The sequence below is a fragment of the Cricetulus griseus genome, chromosome 8, assembly GCF_003668045.3.
Source record: "Cricetulus griseus strain 17A/GY chromosome 8, alternate assembly CriGri-PICRH-1.0, whole genome shotgun sequence".
NCBI classification, from domain to species: domain Eukaryota; kingdom Metazoa; phylum Chordata; class Mammalia; order Rodentia; family Cricetidae; genus Cricetulus; species Cricetulus griseus.
Genome location: NC_048601.1, coordinates 99,517,287 through 99,531,530, shown reverse-complemented (window position 1 = coordinate 99,531,530; position 14,244 = coordinate 99,517,287).

Sequence of the window (14,244 nt, the reverse complement as noted above, 5' to 3'; positions counted from 1 at the left end):
GGCCAGCCTGGGCAACACAGGTGTTACCACCTCCATGTACAGCCACAGCCACAAGCCAAGCATGCAGACATCCCCAGTCAGTGCTGGGAGGAAAGCCACATGGCACACCCATGTGATCCCAGGCTGCTCTGATGTGGCAACTGTGGCTGAAGAGGCAGGGCAAGGGAGGCAGCAGCAGCTGCTGGTTTGCAATGAGGGGCAGAGCCCGGGGTGCTCAGAGACACTGAGGCCTAAGAGCAGAAGGACCCAGCAGCAGGCCAGCCTGACTCAGCCTGGAGTAACCCTTCAAGGAGGAAGGAGTCCTGAGTCCCGGGCCCAAAGCTGGTGGTAGCCCCACTAAAGCTGGGCTGTTAGTGGCTGCTGGGTTCAGGAGCAGGGCCATCATGGGGTCCTGCTGAGATCCCAGGGTACAGCCAAGCATCTGAAGGGCAGACAAGGACCAAAGGAGAACTGGAAACAAGTGCAGAGATCTTTTGTGCTTTTATGAATCAGAGCTGGGAAGTGGGTTGCAGGTGAAGGGGAGCAGCAGGCAGTGTCTATAGAGCTGGGTCAGGCCAAGGGGAGAGACACCATAGACAAGGGACCATCCAGGGGTTAAGCATAATGGGGCCAGAGTGTCTGCCAGGAGAGGGGGTCCTGTTCTTCCCAGGAGAGTCTCCATCAGAGACTGAAGGGCTGGGCCTAGGAGGTGAGGGGAAGTAGGGGTGACCAATAGTTGGGTCTTGCTGACCTATTCTCTGCCAGGACAGAGGGTTAGACAAATGAATCTTTATTCTCTGCTGAGTTGAAGAATAATAAGGCAGAGAAAGCAAGATCTCAGCAGTCAGCCAGCCAAGCTTTACTAGGGGGAAACTGGCTGGTTTTCTGTCAACTTGACACAAGTTAGAGCCATCACTGAGGAAGCAATCCAGTGTGCAGCACCCCTCTATGGCCCCTGCATCAGCTTCTGCTTCCAGGTTCCTGCACTGTTTGAGTTCCTGTCCTGACTTTGAGGATGAACAAACAGTGATATGCATATGTAGGCCAAATAAACCCTGTCCTCCCCAGCTCACTTTTGGGTCATGGTGTTTCATCACAGCAGTCGTAACCCTCACTAAGACCAGGGGTGAAGCACAAAACAGAGATCAACTCCACCATCGAGGAGCCGAACCAAGACAGCGAGGAGTTTTGTCTTCTGGGTTTTTGTTTTTGTTTTTTGTTTGTTTTTTATTGCTGGAAGGTGGGGCAATGTGCACGAGAATGTAGGTATTGTTGCAGGCTAGAGAGGGCTTTGAATCCCCCAGAACTGAAATGGCTGTGAGCCTCCATGTGGGTGCTGGGAACTGAGCTCCAGTCCTCTGAGGAGGCATCAAGAACTCAACCACCAAGCCATGTCTCCTGCCCCCTTTTTAAAATTATACTGGTTTACTTGTGGGGGGTGTGTTGGAGAGATGCCATGGGGCATAGGTGGGGGTCAGAGGACAGCTCTTGGCAGTTGTTTCTCTCCTTCCACTTGGGACCAGGGATAGAACTGAGATTATCAAGCTTGATGGCAAGCCCTCTATCCAAATGAGCTATCCCAGTGGCCCCTAGGTTTCACTTTCTAGGATGGTTCTGTCTTTTATTTGATATTTGCTCCTACTCCAAGACCCATATACACGAGCATTCTATCAATGTCTTGTAAACACTAAGTATCCTATAAAGGTTACCATATGCAGTAGCTGCCCTGTTCATACCTGGGGAGGTTGAAGTAGCCAGTCTGCAGGGAGCAGAAGGGCTGGTGCCTTTCCTGTCATTGACCATGAAGGGCCAGTGGCCATGGCTCTCCATTGTGGGGTCCTGGTCATGCTCTGTGTCTTCATGATGTAGTATTCATCTTCTGTGATACTGTGCCATCTTCAGGAGAGCAGAGTGGGTGAGTTCAATACCAGCAATTCCAGAAGAAAACTAAGAAGGTAATGGACTGCCTACTCCTGGAGCCACTGTGAGTGGGTGGCAGTGGAGGGCACATGGGCAGCCACATCCCAATTCAGGGGACACCTTTTGGGCCTTTGCCAGGTACAATGTGGCCTCCAGGTTTTGGGCACAGTCTCAGGGTTAGTCAGTCTCTATGATCTGCAGTCTGCACCTCATTTGGGACCCTTCTTGCTTTTGGGCCTCTATTATGGTAAGTCTGTCCCTCAGCACCATCTCCTCCATAACACAAGTGGCTCCTGAGTGATGGACACTGACAGTAGGTATTTGGTGTGAATCACAGGCACAGCTGACATGGAATATTTTGTCTCCCAACCAGAATGGTGTAAAATGTCTAACTTTGGTGGTGTGCACTTCTGGAACTTCCTGGATGATATTTTGACCTGCAGTGCTTAGCATGAATGGGGGAAGCATGTTCAGGTCAGGGAGTGTCCTGCATAGTTCAGTCAGCTACAGGTTCATCCCTGTGGTGAAACCACACCCCTGGAGGATAGGTCCCCTAGTTCTTGGTTGTCTGGGAAAGCCAGGGCTCACTGCTGAGCACAGGCAAGGCCATCCCCTGCTTGAATCTTGGTTTATGATAATCAGAATGTTATGTTTAACTCTGCCTGGCTTGTGTCCTGGGGTAGGTGATGTTGTGATTGGATGTCTGGCTTGAGGGCAAGGATTTTCACATCACCCTGCAGACAGCTTTCCCAAGCTAGTTTTCCCTGCTGCTACTAACCCTGTTGCTGCTGCTGCCTTGCAGGCCTGACCACACTCCTGTGTCATCATCTGCCCCACCTCCACCCCCTACCCCCCACCCCTGTCCATGCCAGGCTTTTGGTTCTGGTGAGCCAACAGTCCCTGCAGCTTAGTCTCATCCAGACCTCAGCAGGTAACCCCTAGATGTGGTTGGAGACTTGAGTGTCTGTATTGTCATGGTAATGCTTGCAACTTTCTCCTGAGGCTGAATGGATCTTTTAAGGGGTGGGCCAGGGTGGTGTCCTCTCATTGGTTGGAGATTCTTGGATGATCTCATCTCCATGTCCTGAGTGAAGTCACTTCCAGTTGAGCAGCCCTTTCACTGACTGTGGGGCAGGTGAGTGTCTGTATCTGAAATTCCAGGATGCTAAAACAGTATTGTTTGTTTACATTCTTCCCAGAGACTGGCTCATAAGGGGCACATATATTTGACATCACCAAAACCTACCCAGTGGTTTTGCAAACTGCCACACCTTGTGTGCAAATGTGGGTATCAGAGTGAACTATCATGTATCTTCCTTGTGTGACAGAGTCTTACTTAACTACCAGTCTCTGGATCCTCCTGAGTCCCTCATCTCTTGCAGGGGTTAAAGGCTTCCATAGCCCCATTCCAGGATTTTTTTTTTTAATATTTTAAAATTTATTTCTGACAAGGTTTAGAATTACACAAATACATTTTTTGGGAGTTTTTAATAGCATCCCTGTAAAATTATCAAATGGTTTTCTTTTTTTTTGTGGCTTGATTTTTCCATTTTATTCAGAACATGAAATCTGAAATTAAATGTACAAGCTCAACATTGGCAATTAAATTCCTCTATTTAAAACTACTGTGTCAGAGAAGAAAGCAGAATTTTCAGATGGGTTTGGTGCACAAGCTGCTGATTTTTTTTTAAGACCTTACATATTTAATACAGTGTGTTACCCCTGTACAAATGGAAAAAATTAAGTTCAACATTTCTAGACCAATATAGTTGTTAATTTTTGTACAATGCCAACTCAATACGGTAAACTGGGATACTTTTTTCCAAAGTTGACAGCACAGCTAAAGTCTCCAAAAATTCAAGTTATATATGTATATATATATTTATACTTATATAAAAAGACCAATAATGGCAGTATGCATCAATAGCAGCAACAGCTTTTCCAGGTTCTGCAGTCATTTGAACAAAATTGTAGAGACATCCAACACTCTCCATTTAAAAAAAAAAAAAGAAAAAAGTAAAAAACAAAATCCCAGAAAAACAGCACAGTTCTGTTACTCTTGTGGTATCTGGCACCATTTTTTTTTTTAACTTAGCTTCTCAATCATCATCTGGAAGGAAACCATTTTGTGATTGGATTACCTCGCTTAGAATGGTTTCTTTGAGTTCCATCCATTCTCCTGCAAATTTCAAGATTCCATTATTTTTTTCTACTGAGTAGTACTCCATTGTGTAAATGTACCACATTTTCTCTATCCATTCTTCAGTCGAGGGGCATCTAGGCTGTTTCCAGTTTCTGGCTATTATAAATAATGCTGCTATGAACATGGTTGAACAGATGTCCTTGTTGTATGAATGTGCTTCTTTTGGGTATGTGCCTAGGAGTGGAATTGCTGGATCTTGTGGTAGACTCATTCCCATTTTCTTGAGCAGGATTTGTTTTTAATGTAGATGTTGAGAATTCAAACTCGGGTGCTTGCAGAGCAACTGCTGACACCCTCCAAGTTCTCCACAGTCCCATTTGTTGGTCATTAAATTCTCATAACCTTGTTGATTTTTTGTTTAAGTACTTTCTAGCTTGTACATTTTCTCACTGCTGAATCTGAGGGTTGTGTTTTTAAAAGCTATTTGCTAGAATCTGCAGCCTGCAGTTCTTGTGCCTATTTATTTATTTATTTATTTATTTATTTATTTATTGTTTTTCAAGATAGGGTTTCTCTGTGTAGCTTTGGAGCCTATCCTGGCACTCGCTCTGGAGACCAGGCTGGCCTCGAACTCACAGAGATCCACCTGCCTCTGCCTCCCGAGTGCTGGGATTAAAGGCGTGCGCCACCACATCCACCCCTACTTGTTGGTCATGTGTATACACAGACCTGTGTCATGGTGGAGATGGAACCCAGGCCTTCCATATTCCAGGTGAGAGCCCAGAACCCACCTGGGGTTTGACTTTGTGGAATCCTGAATCAGTGTCTAGGGGATGCTGGTGTTGAGGGTCATCAAGGCCCTGCACACCAAGACCATCTTACCATGTGGCTCTTCTCTGGTTTCCACACAAGGTTTCATGTATGATACTTGGGGGTCGGGTAGTATCTGGTTTCAAAACATGGCATTTTCAGTCTGAGATTGTTAAGGATGTGATTTTGAAATGCTTATTTTTATTTTTTCTTCATTTAATTTTTAGTGTGGCTTTTTGTTTGTTTGTTTGTTTTTGTTTTTTTGAGACAGGGTTTCTCTGTGTAGCCCTGACTGTCCTGGAACTTACTCTGTAGACTAGGCTGGCCTCAAACTCAGAGATCTGCCTATTTTTGTCTCCTGAGTACTGGAATTAAAGGCATGAGTCACCACCACCTGGTTGAAACATTTTAATTAGCATTGATTGTGCAAATGATGAGTTTTGTGGTGACTTTTTAAGACTTACTACATTTTTGTTTCATTTGGGGCTGGTTTGTGACCAACATTTCCATATACCTGTCACAAGACAACATGTAGGAATTAGTTCTCACCCTCCAGCACATGGGCCCTGCAGATCAAACTCAGGTGTCAGGCTTGGTGGTAAGCACCTTTATCCACTGAGCCATCTCACTGGCCCAACTTTTTTTTTTTTTTAATTTTGTGCTAAAGTTGAATATAGGGCTCACGCATGCTAAGCAAGCTGTCTTCCAGCCAACTCTATGTTTTTTGAGACAGCTTCATGGTGTCCCTCGAGATCGTCTCACCAGCAAGAACGACACAGGACACTCGGATCCTTCTGCAGTAAAGCTTTAATGCATCTTGAGAGACAGATGATCAGCTTCCGATTAGGGAGACCCCGAGCCAAGAATCCTGTCCCCTTATAAAGGCTCATAAGCTCCGAGCAGTGCATATACAGCTGGGATAGGTGGATGACTCATCACCCTATATGACGCCACGGGAGAGGCAAGACTAGGCAAGTGGAAAAACACTGGGCACATGCGCACCAACGTTGTTTACTTGATCCGGCAGCGGATGTCAGCGCCATCTTGTAATGGCGAATGTGAGTTCGGCTCATCACATTTCCCCCTATATAATTATATAGAAACACAGAGGCTATAGGCCAGCCAAATGCAGAGTGGAGATAGAGGTCAACTCCCCAAAACTGGATGCAGACCTCGTCTTGAGCAGGACTCCAGACTTTGTGTCCAGAGTAGGCCCAGACCCGTCCTTATGTCTTTTTCTGGGGGAAGGGCATTATGACATATAACCTTCATGCAAGATGACATATCTCCCAGAAGAGCCACAAGAAAAGCCGCAGGCCCTTTCTGTGCAGTGCTTAGCCTTACAACTCTTTTGGCCTGCCGAACCTTGCTCACTCTATTCCGTGCAATGAGGTCAAGCCTCCGGAGGTGCAGGAGCTGAGCAGTCGGCGACCTATTGCTTCAACATGCTTAGGCAAATGCCGAGGGAGATTCCATTCTCTAGGGCAGCGAGTGCCTGTGCAACCACTACCTTATCTTTTTTTGGGGGGGGGGTTGAGTCTACACACAGTCCAAAGCATAAACACCACACCACTGCAGAGAATTGTGCCAAAAAGTCCCACCCCCACCCATTCCTTAAAATAAGAAACTGCTGATGAAATCCAGGAAGAGCCTGGGAAGGTCTCATTGAACTCCCGACTAATTTGAGGGGAGAAGGTGGAGTTCCGACTTTTGAGGGTCCGAAGGGGCTCTTCGGGTGAGTCTTTCCGGGATCCACAGGGCATTCTCTTCGTCCTGTGGAAAAACACATATAGCTCCCCTGGATCTTATGAGAATAGGATCCGGGCCTCTCCAAAGACCAGTCAAGATATCTTTCCATTTTACCATTTCCTTTGGCCTTTCAGGTTCTGAGGTGTGGCGCTCGGCCGCAGTATGGCCCTGAGCGTCAATGTTTAGAAAATTAAGGGTAAAGAGTGCCATGGATATTGCAACTCTTGGCACCGAGGGTAAGGATGCTCCCATTCCCTCCTTTTGTTTGATTAAATAAGACTTAAGCGTGCGATGGGCACGTTCCACAATGCCTTGTCCTTGAGGGTTATAAGGTAGGCCAGTCAGATGGGTAACCTCCATCTGTCTGCAGAAGTGCCGGAACTTTTGAGAGTTATAAGCCGGCCCATTATCTGTTTTTAGGATATGAGGCTTTCCCCAGGCACCCCAGGCCTCCAAGCAGTGTTGGATCACATGCGCGGCCTTTTCCCCTGTCAAAGACTGGGAAAGCCATCTGCAGTTTCCTCCGCTCCTCTAATAGTAAAAAGGAGTCGGTACCAAATTTTTGTTGTGACTCATATAATGGGGGTGCTGATGGAAGTACACCCGCTGGATTAACAGGTGGTGGCCTCATATTTGCTTTCACTTTTGGCAGCCGATATCTATGGGGGTAGTATTTGTCCTCTTCATATCGTACTGCCTCCTCCTCTAGCTCTGCTTCCTTGCTAGAGTCTAAAATCTCAGAGTCTGACTGCTCAGCTCCAAGGCCTCTAGTTCCACCTTAGGGGAGAGACTAGGTTTTGAGTCTTTATTTCTCTTAAATTTACCGGGGTGTGACTGGTCATCCCCTTTCTTCTCTCCCCCCTTTTTTGTATCCTGGGGAGGGCCCTTTTTCTTAGACATGTCCTTCCTTTTTTGAGCTCCCAATCTCTCATCTCGTTCGGTTTCTGACATACTATCCTGTACCTCTTCAAGCGTTTCTTGACTCTCTGCTACCTCGGGAGCAAGCCTCATCCTCTAGACAGTTTTTAATTAATTTCCATATGGCCTTAATACCTCGACGAAGATCCCCTTCCATGTGCTTTTTATCTAGATCTCTACCTAATTTGTTCCAGGAGGCCACGGTAAAGGACCCGGAACAAGCATACCATGGAGCAATTTTTAGGTCTCTCTGTTTTAGAACCATTTGCAAGGCTGTGACTATAGATTGTGAAGAGCCCATTATGCTGGCGGCTACCTGGGGTAAGCTTGGTCGCGAACTGAAACACCAGCCACGATGAGCACAATATAAGACCAATATGAACAAAAGAAGAATAATCAAGACTAGAGTTAAGGCTTCTACTGACCCATCCCATGGTGGTGACAAATTAAGGCCAAAGTCAAAAAAAGAGGTATCAGGACTAAGCATACCTCTCCGAACTTACCACCCTGCAGTTCTGAATCTGCCCCGTCCTCCGAGGGGTCTCCCGCGGTGCCGGCGATGTCAATAACTTCCCGGGTTTTGGCACCAGATGTCCCGCACGATCGTCTCGCCAGCAAGAACGACACAGGACACTCGGATCCTTCTGCAGTAAAGCTTTAATGCATCTTGAGAGACAGATGATCAGCTTCCGATTAGGGAGACCCCGAGCCAAGAATCCTGTCCCCTTATAAAGGCTCATAAGCTCCGAGCAGTGCATGTACAGCTGGGATAGGTGGATGACTCATCACCCTATATGACGCCACGGGAGAGGCAAGACTAGGCAAGTGGAAAAACACTGGGCACATGCGCACCAACGTTGTTTACTTGATCCGGCAGCGGATGTCAGCGCCATCTTGTAATGGCGAATGTGAGTGCGGCTCCTCACATCATGGTGACATTTTTCTTTCTTTCTTTGCTTTTTTTAAATACATATTTTTGTTATTTTGTATATGAATGTTTCAGTGGCATGTACAGTCTTGCTGCCTTTGGTGGTCAGAAGAGTACATTGGATCGCCTGGAGCTGGGGTTATCATGTGGGTGCTTGGATTTGAACCCAGGTCCTCCATAAAAGCAGCAAGTGCTGTTTTCCACTGAGCCAACTCTCCAACTCAGTGCATTTCTTTCATGAAGGGTTCTTTCAGTTGGACTGACCCTAAGTCCGGGAGCCCTGCAGTTAGGTTACCACCAGGACAGGGAGCCAGATGTGCTTGAGTGCGTGCACACATGCCTGCTCCCTACTCATATGTAATCCCTGTACAGATTACCTCTGAGGGGTCGACACAGGCAAAAGCAGTTTTGGAGCAAGAAGACACCATGTTCTGGAACCAAGTCTGTGGAAGTACCACCCGAGTCCCAGTGTGAGCAAGGCCAGGGTGGACACCAGCCCTGCTGTCACGCACATGAGAAGCAGAGCTTGCACTCTGCTCTTCACAGCTCATTCTCTTCATGCCCTTGAGGGCCTGCCTGGTACCACCTATACAGGCTAGACAGTCAGGGCCATTGTATGTGGGTGCACAGAGTGAAGATGCAAACTTCTTCACTCTAACCTGAATATGCTTGGGTGGTTTCTGCAAGGAGAGGGTTTTAGTTTCCCAGTTCCATCATGCTGCCTCCTGACTTTCTGCAGAGGGTCCCCTGCTCCTGTGGTGAATGAGAAGGGCATGAAACACAACACGACCCACACTGTGCTCCTTCTTGCATTATCTGTGGCACCTGGTGGTGATGTTTTGTTTATGATCTAATGAATAAAGCTTGCCTGAAGATCAGAGGGCAAAGCTAGCCACAGGCACAGAGGCCAGGCAGTGGTGCTACACACCTTTAATCCCAGCAGCTACACTAGTCCTAGAATCCAGGTGGTGGTTGTTGTGCCAGGTTCCCGGAGCCCAGAGAGTAACCCAAGGAGTTGACACTATGATGCAAAAGCAAAAGGTTTCTTTTTATTTCAAGCTGACCAGCTAGGATCTCACTGCATGGCGGGCAAATGAGATGCCAACCAGCCAAAAAGAGAAGCTTTTAAAGGGGCAGACCATAAGGTTGAAGGCCACAAATTACAGTTTTCGTGGTTAGTGAAGGTCATACAAAGTACAGAGTTAATCAATAACTATACATTTTAAGGGAGATACATTTGACTGAGATAAGACAGGGCGTGGGCTTGTAGGGTTACAGGGTCGCAGGGTCTGTCAGTTATCCCTTGGGCTGGGGGATCTTTATGCCCAGCAATTAGCAAAGGAATATTAACCAGGATGGTGGACAGTTACCTCCCTTTCTCTGAGAGCAGGGGATCAGGCACCAGCCATGGCGCTCCTGATTTAAGGAGTTAAATTTTCCTTTTCCATTAGATGTTCCCTTTTCAAGGCCTAAGTTTTTAAACTTTTGTTAATTTTGTTAATTTTTGGTCCTTCAGTGGTAGTACACACCTTTAATGCCAGCACTGGGAAGACAGAGACAGATGCATCTCTGTCAAGGCCACCCTGACCTATACAAAATTGATCCAGTCTAAAAGAGAAACAGAGCTTACCTAAAGGTGAACTAAGCATTTAGGGTCCTATACCTTTAATCCCAGATCTAGAGAGGAATATAAGGCAGGAGGAGACAGGAGCTCAAGAAGTCTGAGGAGCAGTGCAGTTGGGAGCAGTCTGAGGTTCGTGGCTCGCCTCTTTAGTCTGAGCATTGGCAGAGGTGAGAACGTTCTAGTGGCTGGCTGCTTTGCGTCTCTGATCTTCAGCTTTGACCCCAATATCTGTGTCTATGTTTTTAATATTTGTGCTACAGTACCTGGCACCCACCATTGCTTCTGGTGATGTTGTTGCTGTTTGTAAGCTTTGTAGACTTACACCAGTGTAGAACCTTGGTGTCTCCTTAAGTCCAAACTAATAGGTCTAGAAAACAAGCACATCCTGAGAATGCCATAGGAAGTCAGTTGCTGGCACCTCCCTAGTACACAGAAGCACAGGCCCATCAAGATGGCTCAGTGTTGAAGGTGGCCCAGCAGATGTGTTAGTTTCCTGTGTCTGATGCATGTGACTGCCCCCTTTGACAAAATCTGCTTGTGCTCTATGGACAATTTTGAAACTCCTTCATCTCCCTCAGACCTCTAAGAAAGTACATCAATGGGAAGGTGGCCTGACCTCTGACTGTCCATTCCCATTACAGGTTTCTGTTTCAGTCAAAGGAGGGAAGCCTCCTGAGGAGAGGAAGGCCATGCCTAGGAGCAAATGTGGGAGTCAGCTGGGAGTAGTGGTGGCTGGGGCAGGGACTCTGGGATCAGGGAAGGGCTGCCAGGCCTCCTCCAGAACAATCAAGACAATCTGTCACAGACATGGGCACAGGCCTGCCTGATCCAAAGAGTCCTTCACGTCCCAGGTGATCCTAGATTGTGTCAGGTTGACAGTAGAAACTGACTGTCAAGGGGTCTCTGCCAGTAAGGACCTGGTTCAAGTATTTATGATGGGAGCAGGCGCAGAGTGCCCGAGATACAGCCATATGCCCATGGAACTGCTTGTAGATCCAAGGAGAGGCTGGGATTGGGCAGGAGCTGCTGTTTGCTAATGGTTTAGGGGCTATGCAGAAATTGCAGCCCAATGGGATGTCTGACATCTGAGCACTTGGTAGGTGCAGGCAGGGAGATCAGGAGTTCAAGGTTATCCTTGGCCACATGGGGAGATTGAGGCCAGCCTGGGCTACATGAGACCCTGTCTCAAACAATAAGAAAACAAAATGAAATTTTGTTTTTCCAGGTGGGAATGAGCAGAGCTCATGAGCTGAGTTTGGATTTTCTTTTCTCTTTTCTTTTCTTTCTTTCTTTCTTTTTTTTTGAGACAGGGGTTTTTCTGTGTAGCTTTGGAGCCTATCTTGGCACTCTGTAGTGGCATCACTACACCTGACTTTGTAGAAAATGAAGTTTCTTGGTTTCTCTGTGTAACAACACCAGCTATTCTGGAAACTTGCTTTGTAGACCAGGCAAGCTGGCCTTGAACTCACAGAGGTATACCTGCCTCTGCCTTCTGAGTGTAGGACTAAAGGTGTGTGTGTTGCAATGCTTGGCAGTAATTTATTGTTCTAAAAAGAGATTTGTTGGGGCTAGAGAGATGGCGCAACAGTTAAAAGCACATACTGCTCTTACCTCGGACCCGAGTTCTGTTCCCGGTACTAATATCTGGCAGCACAACTGTTGAATTCCAGCTTGAGGACCCACCACCTCCTGCCTCTGCGGGCAACTACAATTTGCCTGAACCTTGAGATGCCATTAGGGTCCTGAGATAGCTCAGCAAGTAAAGCCTCATGACCTGAGTTCAGTCCCCAGGACCTACATGGAAGGAGAGAACCAACCCCTGTAAGCCGTCCTTTCACCTCCATGGGTAAGCTGCACACACATCTGCCACACCCGAGCAGATGCAGAGAGACATTTTATGATTAGATTGGATTATTTAATAACATTACCTTACTGTGGAGGAAGAATTGTAAAAAATGCCTTTGAGACAGTTTCTTGGCTTTTATAATTGTTGTTTGTTTCTAGCGGTCTTTGTAAGAGTGCAGAAACATTCCTTCTTTGATAATGTTAAATTTGTAATTTTCAGGTCACATGTGAAACCTTCTATAAGATTTTTCTCAAAAGCTTTAAAAAGCTATTACCCAGGATCATGGTATAATAAGACAAATGTTTTTCCCTAAAAGAAAAAATTAGGTGCATATACAGAGTTAAGGAGCTGTAAGGATTCAGGCATTATGCTGGCCTGTCCCTGTCTCCTGGCAGAATGCACTCATGCACTACTCTGGTCATCCCAGGGTTCCATGGCTAGGTAGTCTGCATGCAGGTGCAAAGGACCCTTTAAAAGAAAACCCCTGCCCACTTATGCTCTCTTTCCTGCTGTTCCCCTGGGGCAGACAGAACTTTTCCTGTCTCCATCTTCTCTTCTGTCTCCTGTGTCTCTTTCCTTCCCCCTCCCCCCCCTTTCTACTAAAATTTCTCACTTAAGCTCTGTCTGCCTGGCAAATTTGTCCCCCTCCTCAGTTACGCCTGCCATGGAATCTGCCAAGTTTCTCCACACTCTATATTCCTAACAGAAGCTGTTGTACATTTATGGTTTAATAAAAATAATTCTAAAGGAAAAAATCAACAAAAGCAACTCAGTCTTAGGGAATAGCCATTCATGTAGTACAAAGGACACTAATAGACATGCTCTGGAGAATCAAAACAGGCTGAGTCAGCAACTAACTGGCAGGAAGGAGTAGGTGTGTAATTCATTTCACATACGACCACAGTTCCCCTCCCCCCCTTCCTCCCCTTCCTCCCCACCTCCCCCAAACCACCTCATTCACTCCTTAAAAAGAGTCAGGCCTCCCATGGGGCGTCAACAACACTTGGCTCATTCAGTTGAGACAGGATCAAGACCCCTGCCCCACAACCCTCTACATTGAGGTTGAGCAAGACATTCCATCATACGGAATGGGCTTCAGCAAGCCGGCTTATGCACTAGGGATAGTTCCTGGTCCCACTGACAGGGGTCACACAAACAGACCAGGCTACAAAACTGTCGCCCACATGCAGAGGGCCTGGTTCAGTCCCATGGAGGATCCCTGAGCTCCTGCAAGTTTGGGTCAACTGTCTCTATGGGTTTCCCTGTCATGATCTTGACCCCTCTTGCTCATATAATCCCTCCTGCCTCTCTTTGACTGGACTCCCATAGCTAGGCCTGGTGCTTGGCTGTGGATCTCTCCATCTGCTTCCATCAGTTACTGGATGAGGGTTCTATGATGATAGTTAGGGTAGTCACCAATCTGATTATAGAGACCCTGTCCACTACTGCTAGGGGTCTTAGTGTTGTGCCCAAATTCTGAATCCCCAAATCACCAAGAGGTCCATTTCGATGCAAAAGCAATGAGTCTTTTATTGCAGTTGTTTAACGAGATAACCCCTTTAGCATGGGCCTTTCATCCATCCACCAAGGCAGATGGCTGGAGAAAAGACCCCAAGAAACCATGGAACAGAGATCTTATAGGACAATATAAGGGGAGTGTTTAGGGGTATGCACAGGCTCAGGATTGGTGTGCCTCCAGGCTTGGAGGACCTGCCCTGTGTTGATTGGTCTACTGGTTGTTATGGCCCATAGGCCCTCCCAGGGTGGTTGTTATGCTCTGCACGTGTTAGCCTGTTATGGCTGCCAAATACAGGGTTGGTCCCTTCATTAGCCGAGCTCATCCTTGTAGCTAGGATTCTTAAGTGTTGGCAGAGCAGAAGGACACCCTGTTTTGTGGAGAGATTGGAGCTAAGAGAGGAAGTTAGCTATTCAGCATCTCTGAGCAAACAGAATTTCACATCAACCTTTGAATCTTGAGTTCTTTAGGGGAATGGAGATCTAGATAAAGTTCCCTTTATCAGCTATGATAGAGCCAGTAACTGAGGGAACAGAATTCATGCCAGGCTGCCAGCACTGAGAGACCAATTAGGACATCAGTTGCCTAAGGGGTAGATAGCTACTGAATTAAATAAAACACAACAGAGCCCTATAATGGAATGCAGACTCATTTGGGCTCCCTGAGAATGAGATCACCTTCACCATTTGATCTTGAGGCAGCAGAATTACTCTATAGGTCTCCTAGTGGAGTTCAACTGGGCCCATACTCCACTCAGCAGTTGGAGAGATGGCTTAGCAGTTAAAGAAACTTGCTGCTCTTCCAGAGTTTG